Source organism: Urocampus carinirostris, chromosome 10 (genome assembly GCF_059441175.1).
Source record: "Urocampus carinirostris isolate Australia breed hairy pipefish chromosome 10, RoL_Ucar_1.0, whole genome shotgun sequence".
Taxonomy (NCBI): Eukaryota; Metazoa; Chordata; class Actinopteri; order Syngnathiformes; family Syngnathidae; genus Urocampus; species Urocampus carinirostris.
The window spans coordinates 35392512-35408589 of record NC_142358.1 but is presented as its reverse complement, the minus strand read 5'-3'; the positions used below and the strand labels follow the sequence as shown (position 1 = coordinate 35408589).

At 40.2% G+C, this 16078-nt stretch overlaps 1 protein-coding gene across 1 annotated transcript in view; it reads right to left on the bottom strand.

The window, feature by feature from the left end:
* kcnj5 (potassium inwardly rectifying channel subfamily J member 5) overlaps positions 1-15828 on the bottom strand; it is a 56277-nt gene extending 40449 nt beyond the window's left edge. The window contains exon 1 of the mRNA XM_088345228.1: positions 15696-15828. The gene's annotated coding sequence lies outside the window, so the exon portion shown is untranslated. The remainder of the gene's footprint in view (positions 1-15695) is intronic.
* Between the last annotated feature and the right edge of the window lie 250 nt (positions 15829-16078).

Below are 16078 nucleotides of genomic sequence, written 5' to 3'. Positions count from 1 at the left end.
TAATAACAGTTAGACTGAGATGCCCAGATGTCTGTTGCTTTTCAAGAAAGTCAATCCACAAACTCTCCTAAACAATCAAGGAAATCAATTGTGTTGTCCTGTTATCAATTGCCTATTTCTTTCTTTCATTTTTATAATGAGCTGCTAATGTATGGGTATATATTTCCCCTGGGTAAAAGACTCAATTGATGCTTGTATAAAACCTGTAAGGAAAGAAAGGAGGAGAAAATCCTCCTATGTGTAGCAAGAACTGTATGTTTCTTACCTTGTCTTAACGACACTGCAGGGATTAGCAGGGATTTTGTTTTGCAAAAAATGATGTACAATTCTCACAAATTACTCTTTGTTAGTGATGGAAATTCACACTGATTTTGCACTTATTTCAATGGAGTAAAAAGAAGTACATTACCAGCTAAAATATGTATAATTAAGACGATGGTTTACATTTTCTATTGCAAGAGACTAAATAATTATCTTACATCTACAATTAGCATAGTAATGCACTGGTGCTGTAAAATTGCCTATATCTTCCATTTTATTACAGCTGAACTGGCACAATTTTAAAGCATCTGCTCTTGTCAGACAGTTTTACCAAAAGGAGTTTATTCCGCCACCTCATATAACATTTTTCCCACTATGCAATATCCACAATAAATTGTTTTACATACCTAAAAAGTTACAAAAAAATCTAACTTTGCAGTGTCTGTTCATATGACTATGCGAGCCATGAGCCTAGGACATTTCTAAGATTCCAGTGCTATTGGTCCATATCATGTAAAATAAAACGCTGGTCTGCGAATGGTTTGCCCCACTCCTTAATGAAGATGCCAATATGCTATTGACTGAACTTCCTCTTATAAAGTGTAGTTTCTGTATCTTTGTTCAATTTAGAATCTAGTGTGAAAAACTTTAATTTGTTTGTAGCGATGGTTAAAGGCGAAGCAGGAAGGTGATAACAATGGAATCAAAGCTTGAGACAATAAAGAAATATGAAGAAAGAACAAGCGCTGTTACCCTCGTTAAGGAATATGCCCGTAACCAATCGACTATTGGGACAATTATCAAGAAAAATGAGATGATTAAAGTCCTTATTTAAAAAAATAGTCTTAGTTTTAAGCAGCTGCTGTCAGGCTCTGGACGGTTGCCATGGCGCCCTGCTGGCACCGCCCCTCTACACCGGCTGACTCACATTTTCTGATTACTCCTGTGGGTACTTAAACTTGCCCTTTTGAACTGCGCTTTGCCAGATCGTTGTTGAAAACTTGTTTATACATGGTTATACTAGTTGTACTTGTTGGACTTTGTTGCACTTTGGTGCAACATTCTGAGAGATTCCTGCAAGCTCTGTTTAATTCTGGAAATGCCTAGTTTGTAGTTTCGCCTCTGTTTGACCCGTTTTGTTTTTTGGTCTGGTCCGTTTGTGTTTTGGACAAAAAGTGTGAGGACGTCTACGCAAATTAGTTCCTACTTCCTGCTTCCCGTTCCGTGACAGCCGCTTTGTTACCTGCTATGCACCTACCCAGTAAGTTTACTGTATCAGCTCAATTCACATCACACTAAAGGTAAGTAAAATGTCATTATTCATCATGATATCTTATCATATACGTACATATTACACATGAGTAGTATTTATTACATACTGTTTCATTATTTTAATGTTTTCATCTGGGGTACCAGGGTTAGCTCATTACCGTTGGTTTGATACCCTGCCATATGGCAGTTTCACTTCAAAATTGAAAACAATATCTCCTGGGTTTCTACTGTACTCATAAAATAGACAAAGAATCCCTTACTATAATAATATTATACTACTATAATTCAGATGAAGATAGTATTATCCTCTCCGCCTCACGGACAAAATTTGACAATTTTTGACTTGTTTACCTGTCTTCCCATTTTGCACATCTGTTCAGCTGCTCCTCTTGCACTCTTTGCACTACTGTATAGTACTCATAGCTACAATTATTTAGTATATTATTTAGTATTTCAATACTCCAACTACATATTTATATCTGTACATTCACGGAAACTGTGCGGGTCAGATGTATCGACATTTTGTTCTGTATACACTTGTACAAGAATGACAATAAAGTATATCTGAATCTGAATCTGAAACTGTTGGATAAGTAATTTGTCTTACATGCAATTATCCTCTGCTCACAAACAGGGATACAATTAATCAACAGATTCCATTAGCGCCACTAGCCAACTTCTCACCACATATCATCTCTAAATTTACCTGCAATTATAAAAATCGTTCTTTGTTGCGACAGTAAATTTTGTATTTACAAGATTGAGAGAGCATCAAGAAAAAACACAGAATGAAAGCCCTATTTTCTAAAGTTCCAATTTGCACAACAAACATAGTCCGATCAATGCAAATGAAGATATTTATTTGACTCGTTGCCACAGGAATGAAAAAATAATCAACGTTTACTTTAGCCTTGAAAACAACACATTGCCATGACTACAATTCTTGTGCGCGGCATGACTGGGTTTTAATAATCTAGCACCATCATGAGCTACATTTGTTGCAGCGGACTCTCAGCAGAGATATGAGCCTTGCTTTAGACCACATGCCAATTCGTCATGGGGTAGCAATTAGTTTTCCCTGATCACAAACACTGACCCAGAGCTAAAAAAAATCTACATTTAAAAGACAAAACGTGTTAATAACATACTTGTCAACCATCACGGCTCCATGCCCTTACAAAATGTTGTATTTTACCTTACAAAATACAAAATAATCTTACACCATATTCTTTTGTGTAGTTTAACATGTTATATTGTACATGTGTTTTGTTATATCACAAATATTGTTAATTAACATTATGTTGTGAGATACTGAGTTGCTCGACATGAATGCGGTTTATTATAAAAAAAGTTCAAAAATTAAGTTGCTTGGACGTTCGCTGTAGAAGAAAAAAATACATGCAAATGTAACTAAGTAGAATAATCCATCCATCCATCCATCCATCCATTATCTGCACCGCTGATCCTCAGTAGGGTCGCGGGGGTGCTGGAGCTCATCCCAGCCATCTCCGGGCAGTGGGCAGGGGACACCCTGAACTGGTTGCCAGCCAGTCGCAGGGCACACAGGGATAGACAATTTTCTCGCTCATTCACACTTAGAGACAATTTTGACCTGCCAATTAACCTGACATGCATGTTTTTGGAATGTGGGAGGAAACTGGAGTGCCCGGAGGAAACCCACGCAAGCACGGGGTGAACTTGCAAATTCCGCACAGGAAGGTTGGTAGCTGGATTTGAACCCATGACCTCAGAACTGTGCCGCGCACACGCTAACCACTGCATTTTCTGCATTAAATTATTGTTGGTAATATACTGATTAAAGGGATGACCACAAACCGGTCTTTTTTCATTTTCTCCTTTTATTCTTCCTTTTTTTCTTAACTTCTTTATACAACATAATAATTCGTAATATAATCCATCAAAGCAAGTGAGCCGTTTGAGAGCCGGCTCTCTTTAATGAGTTGAGCCGAAAAAGCCAGTTTTCTAAAAAGAGACGGACTTCCTTTCACTGCATCACTACCACATAAAATCCGAGGCGGCAGACGCATGCGCAGAGTAGCATCAAACCGCTCGCTTCGTTAGCAACGAAAAAGAACAATACAGAGATAGAGGCTACCGCGGCGAACTCGTTTGACTTGATTGATTTGCCGTTTCGTGATAGTCGGTGTATACCGGATGATACCCATAATTGACAAATGTGCGTTTTTCCGTACAGATTTTCTTGTACGTTGTACACGTCTTAAAATGCATAATAAACGTACTTTGTACGTCAAAAACATACAGGTTGACAGGTATGTAATAATAAATACCACTTTACTGTTGTAGAACAAATCAGACCGGGGTTTGATCTTAAGGAAAACCTATTACATTCGTGCGCTTGAGATTCTTTGAAGAGCTTTACGATGAAAGCGAAGCTAAACTCATTTCTACATAGGTAATCTGAATTAGACCCTATTTGTCTTTCTGTGTCTTTCAGAAACCAAATATCACCAATTTAATGTAGTACTATTAATACTCTGATTCAGAAAAGCACAGGCAACATGAGTTTCCAATTCCACTGTGTGTGTAAAGCCAGACGACGAAATAGAAGGCAAGCTAACGCTGGATTAGCAGACGAAAGGTGACGGATGGCTTCGCACTTGCTGCACTGTACCAAAGCAGAAATATATCAGCCGGATTAGTGAAGCTTTTGGCGAATCAGTGAGCGAACCACACCATAAATCTTGTCGTAGGTGCAGTTGAATTTGCATTGGGAGATTTATTAGCGCTTCTTTTTTTTATGCGGTGATCGGATTATGTAAGGTATTTTTTACTGCTCGATTTATTCATACAACATCAAGCGCCAAGTCTGTATGAATATTCAGCGAATACATTTGAGTTATACAGTGTTATTCCTATAAGACCCGTATATGCAGTATATTGTCACCATTGGATGACTCCATAGTCCAGTTTATAGCGATTTTCTATTTTTTTGTGGACAGAGGCGAAAGACAAATGACTTTCACTGAAACATTCGTCAACAGTGGCCGGAGACTCTAGCTGAATGCCATCCCCCGATTACCTCTCATTGTAGGTCCACAGGGTGGAGTAAATGTGCACATCGGCCAGTAAAATGCGCCAAATACTAAGAATTGACAGCGGGGGAGTAAGGTTTCTAAATACTCGGCTCACTCTCTTATAAGCACTGAGAACCTTTTGTATAGGAACGATCGATCCCAATCCAGCGGCTATCATCTCCAAAAGTATATCATGGTCTTTTTCATTTGAAAGTCGTCACAACATACAGTATCGTTCATCGAAGGATGCTGAGTCAACACCGATTTTAGGACCGTCAGTCCATTGCTATGAATCTTCTTATTGACTGGCATATAGAGGGCTGATGTAATTATTGAAGTGATTGAAGAAACAACAGTATAACAGCAAAAGTTATTTTTTGTCGTCAAAAGTAGAAACGAGACAGAGAAACTGTGTTAGAGTAAGTGATGTCCAGTAACAATGCTTAACTGCCAATATTAACTGATGCCGATATTACTTACCGATATGAATGGAATAAAAAATGCATTTGTCTCTGCCAAAAACTTCCTATTTGTCACGGCTACCATGGCGCCCAATTGGCCCCGCCTGTGTGGCGTTAGCTGTAGCTTGTTGACGGATTGGCTCCCTCTCAGTATTTAAACTTGGTCCTGTCAGTCCCCTTTTGTCGGTCCGTCTGCGAATCTCTGTTTTTACACAACAAGCCCTTTTTCGCCTGTCCTGTTTTTTGCTCCTTTTTGACTCCCGTTATGATCTGTTTTGATCTGAACCACGTCTGCTCTCCTGTCTCAAATCACTACCTGTTTTGATCTCGACCACGTCTGTTCTCCCGTCCCGAATAACGATCCGTTTTTTATCTCGTCCACGTCTACTCTCCTGGCTTTCGACTTGTTTCCGATCACGTTTTTTGGTCTTCTATCTCGGCTATTGACCCGTTTTTTTCTGTTCCCGACACCGCCATCGCTCGACACGGAAGTCCCACTTTCGCGTTCAGAGCGACCTGAGATCACTGGATCGTGTGTGCAATCCTTCCCCTTCTTCCCAATAAAACTGTGAGAAACGTTATGCAAGTTACGCGAGTGGGTCCTGTTTCTGTTCTGGTCCTGACACTATTGAGGGCAGTGTGTATTATTTAGCACCTTGTAGTGCTAAAAAAAGCAAACAATTATTTAAATCATAAGTAAAAAAATATATAAACTATCATATAAAGATTATTTTTTAAAATATTTGTAGGTTGAGAAATTACAACAGCCTCACCTTGAAGAAGCTAACATAATTGCTATCTTGCTGCTACTTCTCTGAAACAGAGTAAAATAGTGCATTTTGGTCTCTTTGAGTCTCTGTAATTTGTAATTTTCCTTGTGCTTTTTAGCAGTTGTTTTCAGTTCCACAAAACCATACAGCGACAAATAGTGGTCGAATAATACATACTCCCTTTATATTTTCCAAAAAGTACCTTTAGAATACATTTTTTCGTGGCATTTCTAATTCCTGATAGATGGACACTAGTGGGCCACCATCAGCCACCATCGTAAGTCCCAATCGATACCCATCACTGGTATTAGTACACACCAATACCTAGTAACAATATAATAGTTTTCACATAATCCAGAATATTGGTACTTTTCTAGCTCATTTTACCCTGACAAATTGTTCTTGAATAGTGATTAAAAATTGTAACTTGGTGATTATAGACGCACCGTTGACAAAATTCATGAAAACGGAACGGTTTTACTACTTAAGGATCTTAAGTAATGACAATTTTGTAGTCTGATAGTATATGATTTATCGATACCACATAACACACATGTCCAAATCTGGATCTGAAAGGCCAGAGCGCTTATTGTTTCGGAGTGTTCCGTTTCTAAACACAGGTCAGTCAAATGAATAGGATTTTTTAATGCAGTTTCTGCGTAGCTTACACCTGAATTAGGCATGAGTCTCGAGTAAAACCTGCAAAACATGGTCAACTCACACACCGATACCAGTAGATCAATTTATCTTTCTTTTTTTTCAATTTCTGACATTCACAAATATAACAAAACATTAATTATTCATATTGCATTTTTAAAGGAAGACACAATTTCTTTATTTTCTGTGTTACGATTACCGATGTGAACCAGCTGTGCCCGTTCATTAGGTGCCAACCGCCGCTGGTTCTGATTGGCTCCCTGTCACTATATAAATCCAGTCCGGTCAATCCCCTGTTGTCAGTCCGTCTGCGAAACTCCGTGTATACTAGGCAAGCCTTTTTTGAACCTGACCCACGCCTGTGGCTTTTTTTTGTTCCTGTTTGTCTCCCACTATGACCTGTTTTGATGCCGACCACGTCTGCTCTCCTGTCCCGACTCACGACCCATTTTTAATCCCGACCACGTCTGCTCTCCCATCCCGGCTTACGATCCGTTTCCGACCCCGACCACGTTTTCGCTCTCCTGTACCGGCTATCGACCTGTTTTTCCATACTTGACACCGCCATCGCTCGCTACGGAAGATACAGTTCCGTGTTCGGATCACAATCCGAGTACGAGAGCCACTTGCTTCCCACGCCTAAAGAACACAGGATCGTGGGTGCACCCCCTCCTCGTTCCTTCAATAAAACTTGTGGTAAACGTTACGAAAGTGGGTCCTGTTTCGGTTCTGGTCCCGACATTTTGGTTCTTGATAAATATATTATTGCTTTAATTTAAAAAATAATTATCGTCAAAATGTGTTCCTGCGGGCACCAGGTAGCCCTATAAGACCACCTGAGTAGCCAACAGACGGTTGTGTAAATACATTATGGGTCATTGTGATTTTCTAGGAAATTGTCTATCTAGCATGATGATAAGCGATTTTCAGCCGAGTGTGAAGCGGCCGGGAAGAAGATCACCACCTCCAAGTCCAAGATCAAGGTACTTAGCCGGGAAAGGGGGTAGCATGCTCCTTTCGGGTTGCGATTGAGATCCTGTACCGAGTGGAGGAGATCAAGTATTCGGGTCTTATTCACGAGTGAGGGAAAGATGGAACGGGAGATCGACAGACGGATCGGTGCAGCGTCTGTGGTGAAGAGGGAGCTGAGATGAAAGGCAAAGCTCTCGATTTACCGGTCGATCTACGTTCCTAACCTCACCTATGCTCATGAACTGAGGGTTATGACCAAAAGAAAAGGGGCGGCATTGGCTCAGAAGGTAAAACCTTCATCATGGGATCAAGAAGTCGCAGGTTCGATTCCCGGCTCCTCCATGTTATATGTCGAAGTGTCCTTGGGCAAGACACTGAATCCCTAATGCCCCCGAGAGCAGGTAGTAGCATGGCTGACGCTGCTATCGGTTAGTCAGTATGTAAAAAGGGAAAAGTGTAACGCACATTGTAAAGCACATTGGGAGGTCTTCATTGACTTGAAAACCGCTATATAAGTGCAGAAGAAGAGAAAACGATCCCAGCTGAAATTACTCTCCTCTGCAGAGTGATTGGGCTCTCGTTTAGAGACAAGTTAAGAAGCTCAGTCACTGCTCCTCTGCATTGAGAGGAGCCCGTTGAGGTGGCTCGGGTATCTGATAAGGATGCCTCCTGGACAGCTCTCTTGGGCGGTATACCGGGCATGTCCTACCGGCAGTAGGCCCCGGGGACGATGCTAGAGTGACTACGTCTCTAGGCTGGCCTGGAAACGCCTTGGGATCTCGTTGGATGAGCTGGATGAAGTGGCTGGGGATAAGGAGGTCTGGTTTTGCCTACTTAGGCTGCTGCCCCCGAGACCCCACCATGGATTAGCGTTAGAAAATAGATGGACTGACGATGTTTAGTTGTTGACTAAGCCTATTTTAACCTCTAATCAATCGAACTGGTAAAAACATAATAATAGCATAGTAACAACATAGTATTGGCATAAATGTTTTTTTTTTTTTCTTAATGTTAGTAAAACTTGAAGCCCCTGGTGCTGATAAGTAACATATAAGTAACTCTTGGATTTAAAAAGGTTACTAACCCTTGTGTTAAGAAATAATATGGTTTTATCCAAGCATTTTTTTTCTGCGATGATTTAATAAAAATCTTTACTGATAGCTGGTTTTGGTGCACTCTTAACCTGAATAGTAAGTACCATGTTTCCCGGACTATTAAGCGCACCTAGAAAAACAAAAAAAAATGCCAGACATTTGCAAGTGTGCCTTATAATCCAGTGTCATGGCACCGGAAAGAACGACGGGTAAAATTGGAAAATAGTAATTACAATGGAATGCTATTACATGATGTCTATATCTATGTACCTTGGTCATATCCTTCAAGAGGGGTGACCGACAGCAAGAGCAACACATACAATAACAGAGAAAAGAAAAGGGGAAAAATTGCAAAAAACACATACAAAAATGTTTGGACCATCGCCAACCCAAATGCCCAAACACCTAAACAAGTTAGACACCTCGGCACCTAAGTGGCGGCAGTAGCTCAGGAGGTAGAGCGCTCGTCTTGGGATCAAGGGATCCCAGTTTGAATCCCAGCTCGTCCGTGTTACATGTCGAAGTGTCCTTGGGTAAGACACTGAACCCCTAATACCCCCAATAAGCAGGTTAGCGCCTTACATGGCTGCAAGGCCGCTATTGGGAAAAGTAAAGCACATTGTAAAGCGCTTTGGGAAGTCATTGACTTGAAAAGCGCTATATAAATGCAGATCATTCCATTTCATTTCATACGTTGGTAATGCTTTCGTCCCTCCAGATGAAACGGGACACAAGGCAGCGGCCATGTCACTCGGGTCAGGGTAACACAACCCACTCTTTTGTTCAACAGCAGGGCCCGACAGCTTTCACTGGTTTACCCCTGCCGCAGCATACAGGTGCCCTGCCCATCCCTTGGAATTCATCCAAACATCCCACTATCCTTTTACAACACCTCTCCACCCATTCCTATCACCAACAATAGCTCTAGCTTTCACTAAATTTAGACTTCTTTCCTGCAGTGCACTCATAACACCATCCATCCACGTCAATCGGGGCCTTCGTCTTGGTCTCCTTCCATTTACTTCTGCTCTGTAGATTCTCTTCAACATTCGCTCCTCATCCATCCTCTCCATGTGTCCAAACCAACCGAGTACTCTCTTATCAACACGCTTGCTCAGTTCCACGATTACTCCAGTTCTGTTTCTAACAATTTAATTTTGCAATCCATCAAATCTTGTCACTCCTAACATAATCCTCAAACACCTCATCTCAAAAACATTTAATTTCCTTCTTAAATCTGTGTTCAGGCTCCAAGTCTCTGCACCATACAACACAGTCGGCACAATCACACTCTCATGCAGTCCCCTATAACATCCATACTCATACTCTTGTTGCTCATGACTCTCCTCAGAGCAACCAAAACCTTGCTTCCTTGATTGACTCTGTGCAATACCTCGCACTCCATTCCAACAACTGCAGTCACATCACAACCCAAGTACCTAAAACTTTCAACTTCATACAGCACCTGTCCGTGCAACCTTATTTTTAATGCCATGCCCACTCCATCACGTGAACACTTCATCACGTTTCTGGTTTCTTCACTAACACAAATGAGTTCATTTATAATGCTTTATAATGCTTACATCACGTAATGACTGCAAGGTAATGACTGAACTCATTAGATTTAGTGATTAAACCAGATTTCACATTGTTAGTTTTTTTCTATTTTAGTTGTTGATGGGTCCCTAAATCTTACAGGTGCCATCCGGAATTTGGAATGTTTTACTTGCTGACACTATAATTTTCTGTAAAACTACGTGTGTGGCGTGTGCAAGTACGTGCATTTCTTAGATGCGATTGAAATAAGTATTTTTTTCATAGTTTTGGGGGTTATGGTTATCGTTCGGACTGTTTTTAAAACAGCATTTATTTGCATTCCTAATTTTTATGCTATGTGAACAGAAAACAGCAAGGACTGGCATGAAATTCCTAGCCCTCGCCCCCCAATGTGTTGTAAGCCCCAAACATCTCTTATAAAAGTAATAACAAAGTAGATAGGCGCGGTGGAAAAAAATTATGAAGGCTTTTTGGACTTAGTTGGCCATTTTTAACACATACTTAATAGATACACTATTCTACTTTTACCCCTTTTAAGGACACCTAGAATGACACACCCTTATATCTAGCACCTTCTAGTCAGGGGCCCCTTAACAAAATATTTTGCAAAAGATTATTTTTGAGAGTGCGCCTTATGATCTAATGCGCCTTATAGACCAGAACTTACGGTAACTTAATTAAAAGAACCAAATACGTATGTGAGGTTACCGTTTACCCTGTTTCCCTGAGACGTACACCAATTTCATAAAATGATCCATTTAATATTTCACAGTGAGGTTAGAGTGTCTCCTAATGAACAAGCCTCTGCCTACTTTTTCCTGCGTAATGGAGAAATGCGGTCAGAGATAAGAGCACAACAGGATAGTTGTGGCTACAGTGATGCGCTGATAATAAGGTCAAAAGGGCTTGTATCAGTAACCATTATGTCTATCCTGTTCACACTCCCCCAAGTGTACTTGATACCTAACAACGGCCCAAGTGGCTCATTAAAGATGATTTTGGTAAAGGGAACTCTTGAGAAGTAGTTATATTTTGAAATTCTGCTGCTACAACCAATGTTCCCTCTAATTTTCCACTGGTCTGAGCGTTCACACAAAGTCGGTGAGCAACCCTTGAAACAACAGTGAGCAACGGCAATCCCAAGTGTGGCAACTAAATCATTATCAAACATGTCCAAAACTTGACATCAAGTTACATTTTGCTGTGTTTCCGGCAATGCAAAATTATTTTTCTCTTTTGAATGAATTGACTAAAGTATTATTGCAAAGGTTGCACGGCCTACAAACGTCTTTCGTTTTTACAAAAATTCTTTTACAAGATTTCCATTTCTTTTTTTTCCTGGTATCTTTTGTCGCATAATACTAATATTTTTGGGGGCTTATTTAGTCTGTTGCACGATACACAACTGTATTTAATCACATTTTTTAGTGGAAGTACAATGTTGGCAACAAGATTGACTTGGTAAAATTGGAAATTATTTGAATGCAACACAAACTTTTTCTTCTTTTTCCGTTTTTTTTTCTATTTTTTTAATTCCTTTAAAAAAATCTCATTGTGTTTATTTTTCCTAGCTGTTATTTTTTTCTTTTTGTTCTCTATTTAATGTATTCCTTTGATTCTTTCTTTTCTTTTTTTCTCAGTTTTTCACTACTTTTTCATTTTGGTATTTTTTTTCTTTTTTGTTCTTTTCCCCCCCCTTCCTTGAAGTCATTTTGTGCACAATTTTACATAATATTTGGTCATGTAGGGATTAAAGAAGCAAAAACAACCTGAAGAGCCGTTTGGGACCCGAAAGAGCCGGTTCTTTTTAGTGAGCCGAGCCGGAGAAGCCGGTTCTCGAAAAACTCTACTGACCTTACTCAACTTCGTTCTCCTCAACCCGTGTATTTTTTACCTTCATGCACTGTAACTTTGACTTAATTTGCTTCTTAATTAGCAATTTCGAGCCCTGATTTTTGTGACCTTGGCTAGATTTTCTTGTGCGTGGAAAAGCTCTGGGTAGTGCGCAATTGCGCACACACGCAGTTTAGAGGGAACATTGCGCTGGGTAGATTTTCCTGTGCGCTGGGAATGTGTGGGCAGTGCACGATTGCGCACGCGCGCAGCTTAGAGGGAACATTGCTGCTGTTACAACTGTCTATACCTAGAAGGGGTGGTTTCATCTACCCACATATCGATATCATCTGTACCAGGGGTCGGCAACCTATGACACGCGTGCCAGTTTTGGCACGCGAGGGGTTAACCAGTGGCACACGAGCGCAAGGCAAAGTAATAATGATTTTTTTTTTTAAATGCGCATTTTTACCTGAAATGTTGTCATTTTCATTGCACACTATGTTGTCTAGGAACTTTACGGTGAGCGTGTGTCTGCGCGGTGCCTCGCAGAGGAGACATCTGTGTTTTAACCCTCCCACAGAAACACCGGCGCGCTATAAATGAACGAATCTCGTTCTTTTCAGCCAGCGTTTCTTTTTTTTTTCATACTTTAAAATAAAATTGTTTAAAAAAATGAAACATTTTTGGTGCTTGAAATCTACACTAATTCAAGTTCGAAATGGTTCATTTATTCATTGATCATAACATATCCAAGCAATGTTGATTGATACTATCCTGTATTTACTCTGATTTGATCAGTACCAACATTTCCAGTACTGCCCACCTCTAATAACTACGGCCCTCCTTACTTTTCATGATTTTCTTGAATTCCCCGATGATAGACATTAAAGAAGGATGACTAATTCTGTGCACGGCTTTGAAATCCCCACTGAGACAATAGCGGGCGGACAAATGCTTGAGGGGGAGCTGTACTTGATTAATACGAGAACTCAGCCCACCGCATCACCATAAAACTTTTACAGCGACTACTTTCCCGTTGTGTGTTTTCAAGTGAGCCGTTGTGGGATGCTATCTCCGAGGGAATCGATAGACATGATTTTTAGTCATTGCTTTGGCGCTCCGATACAATATTCATGAAAAGCTGCAGATATAATTACCTCCGCGTCTTTTGTTTTTTCTGCCGCTAAAAGCAAAAAAGTGTGCTACCATCACAGCACACACTCCAAAAAATGAAAACGTCTATCAATCATGTTATACCTAACTATATCACATAAACAATGTCCCCATGTTTTACAATTGTCTCTGGTTTATGACATTTTCACCGGAAGAGAGTCTCTTATTATCCCTATTGATGACGACACACACACACACATGTACACGCATACTTTCAAGGACCGATCCTGAAAAATGTACAAATATTTGTAAAAATACCACCAAATATATGCCATATAAATCAATGAAAACAGAGATCATGTTATACCTAAATATAGCACATTTATGTATGCATTAAGTCATTTATTTTGTTATTTATTTATTTCGGTTTTACTCTCGTCATGTATTTTATTGTGTATTTTGTGTCGGGACCAGAACGGAAACAGGACCCAATCGTGTTACGTTTTTCACAAGTTTTATTAAAGTAAAGGCGCGAGAAGCAAGTCGCTCTCGTACTCGGATTGTTATCCGAACACGGAAGTGGATCTTCCGTAGCGAGCTATGGCGGTGTCAGTGGCGGAAAACTGGTCGGTAGCCGTGACAGAGAGCAAAAAACGTGGTCGGGGTCAGAAACGGGTCGTAAGCCGTGATGGGAGAGCAGACGTGGTCAGGATCAAAATGGGTCGTAGCCGGAGACAGACGGGCGTAACAACGGGACAGGTGGGTGTCAGGGTCGAAAAAGGCTTGCCTAGTATACACTGAGGTTCGCAGACGGACTGACAAAAGGGGACAGATAGGAGTGGAATTAAATCAGGACAGGAGCCAATCAGAGTCCGAGGCAGTTGGCGCCAAAGGAGCTGGCACAGGTGATTCACATCGGTAATCATGACATTTTGTCATGTATTTTGACGTGTATTTTTATCACAACAAAATGTTATTCAAATAGGGAAGTGGCCAGGTAGCCTGAATTTTTCAACTTCAGCCGACTAGCTTATCACTGACTGATCAACCAATAGGTGGACTATTTGCATTTGAAACACATTTTGTTTTTTCCACAAAATACGAAAATAAAAAACATGTAAAAAATACATGACAAAATAAAGGACAGAATAAATACCACAATAAATAAATGACCAAATAAATGACAAAATAAAAAAAATGACCAAATAAGTGATAACCTAAACAACAAAATATACAAATAAATGAACAAAACATAACACTACACAATACAAAATAAAGCACAAACTAAAAAAAAAACACAGGACAAAATACAAAACAAAATAAACAACCAATCCTTGCATTCAAATGAATTTGAGAAATCAGTTTTTATTGTCTTGTTGTGGTCGTAGATTGTAATTAAGGTGCTATTGTGGTTCCTGAAGTCAGAGTGTTTGCGAAACACATACCTGTCAACCTGTACGTTTTTGCTGTACAAAGTAAGTTTATTATGCATTTTAAGACGTGTACGACATACAAGAAAATCTGTACGGAAAAACGCAAATTTGTCAATTATGGGTACCATCCGGTAGACACTGACTATCACGAAACGGCAAATCAACCAAGTCAAACGAGTTCGCCGCGGTAGCCTCTATCTCGGTATCGTTTTTTTCGTTGCAAATGAAGCGAGCGGTTTGATGCTACTGTGCGTATGCGTCTGCTGCCTGGGGATTTCCCATCATGCATCATTCCATGGTAGTTGCGTAGTGAATGGAAGTCCGTCTCTTTTTAGAGAACCGTCTTTTTCGGCTCAACTCATTAAAGAAACGGCTCACTTGCTTTGATGCATTATATTACGAATTATTATTGTTGTATAAAGAAGTTAAGAAAAAAAGGAAGTATACAAGGAGAAAATGAAAAAAGACAGGTTTGTGGTTATCCCTTTAATCAGTACATGACCAACAATAATTTAATGCAAAAAAATGAATTAATAAAGAAAATGTATTATTCTACTTAATTATATTTGCATGTATTTTTTCCTTCTACAGTGAACGTCCAAGCGACTTCATTTTTGAACGTTTTTTTAATAATAAACCTCATTATTGTTGAGCAACTCAGTATCTCACAACAAAATGTTAAATAACAATATATATGATATAATGAAACACATGTACAATATAACATGTTAAACTACATAAATAAACACGTTTGAAAAAAATATGGTGTAAGATTATTTTGTATTTTGTATGGGAAAATACGACAGTTTGTAGGGGCATGGAGCCCTGGAGGTTGACAGGTATGGAAACACTACTCTATACACACCTCCTCCTCGTGCACTTTCAAACTCCTGCATTGAAACCTCTTCTCCTCCACGTTATAGCGCCAGAGCAACCTCGATAGTTGCCCTGCCCCCGCCGAACATAAGGGCACTTTTGCCGAGGGATGCATCGTCGCAGTGCCAAAGACGAAAGGATATTCATGATGCGATTAGATTGCGCATAGGAGGAAGGCAACCACAATCCACATCTACACTTTTTCTCCAGCTCTGATTATCTGTTCCCCCGTTTACCTCTATTTGTTCTTTGAGCAGTGCACTTTTTCATTCAGCAGGCGATTTTGGCTCCGCCATGTGAGATGTTGTGCAAATGAGATGCTATCATGCAGGCTTACCTTCAGGTCTTTGTGGGAGTCGCTGTCTCTTGGAGGCATCGCACAACTACTCCACAGTCCAAAAGTGTGAACTCCTTTCAGCTTCTGCCTCTTTCCTCCGGCCACCCTTCTCCTTCTGCTCCTCACAGCTCTGTATCAAGTGTGAGCGAGGGATCTGTGCCTCAGAAAGAGAGGCACGGGTGGGGGAGATAGAGAGTCAGCGTGGGAGAGAAAGGACAAGACAAGGGGATGTTAATATGTGCCCGGTGTCTTGATTGCTTTTCTCTTGGATCTCTTTTCTAAGAAAATCGGTCCTTAATGTGTCAGAACCAGAACAGATACAGGACCCAATCGCATGACGTTCTTACACAAGCTATTTATTTTATGGGAAATATAGAGTCATG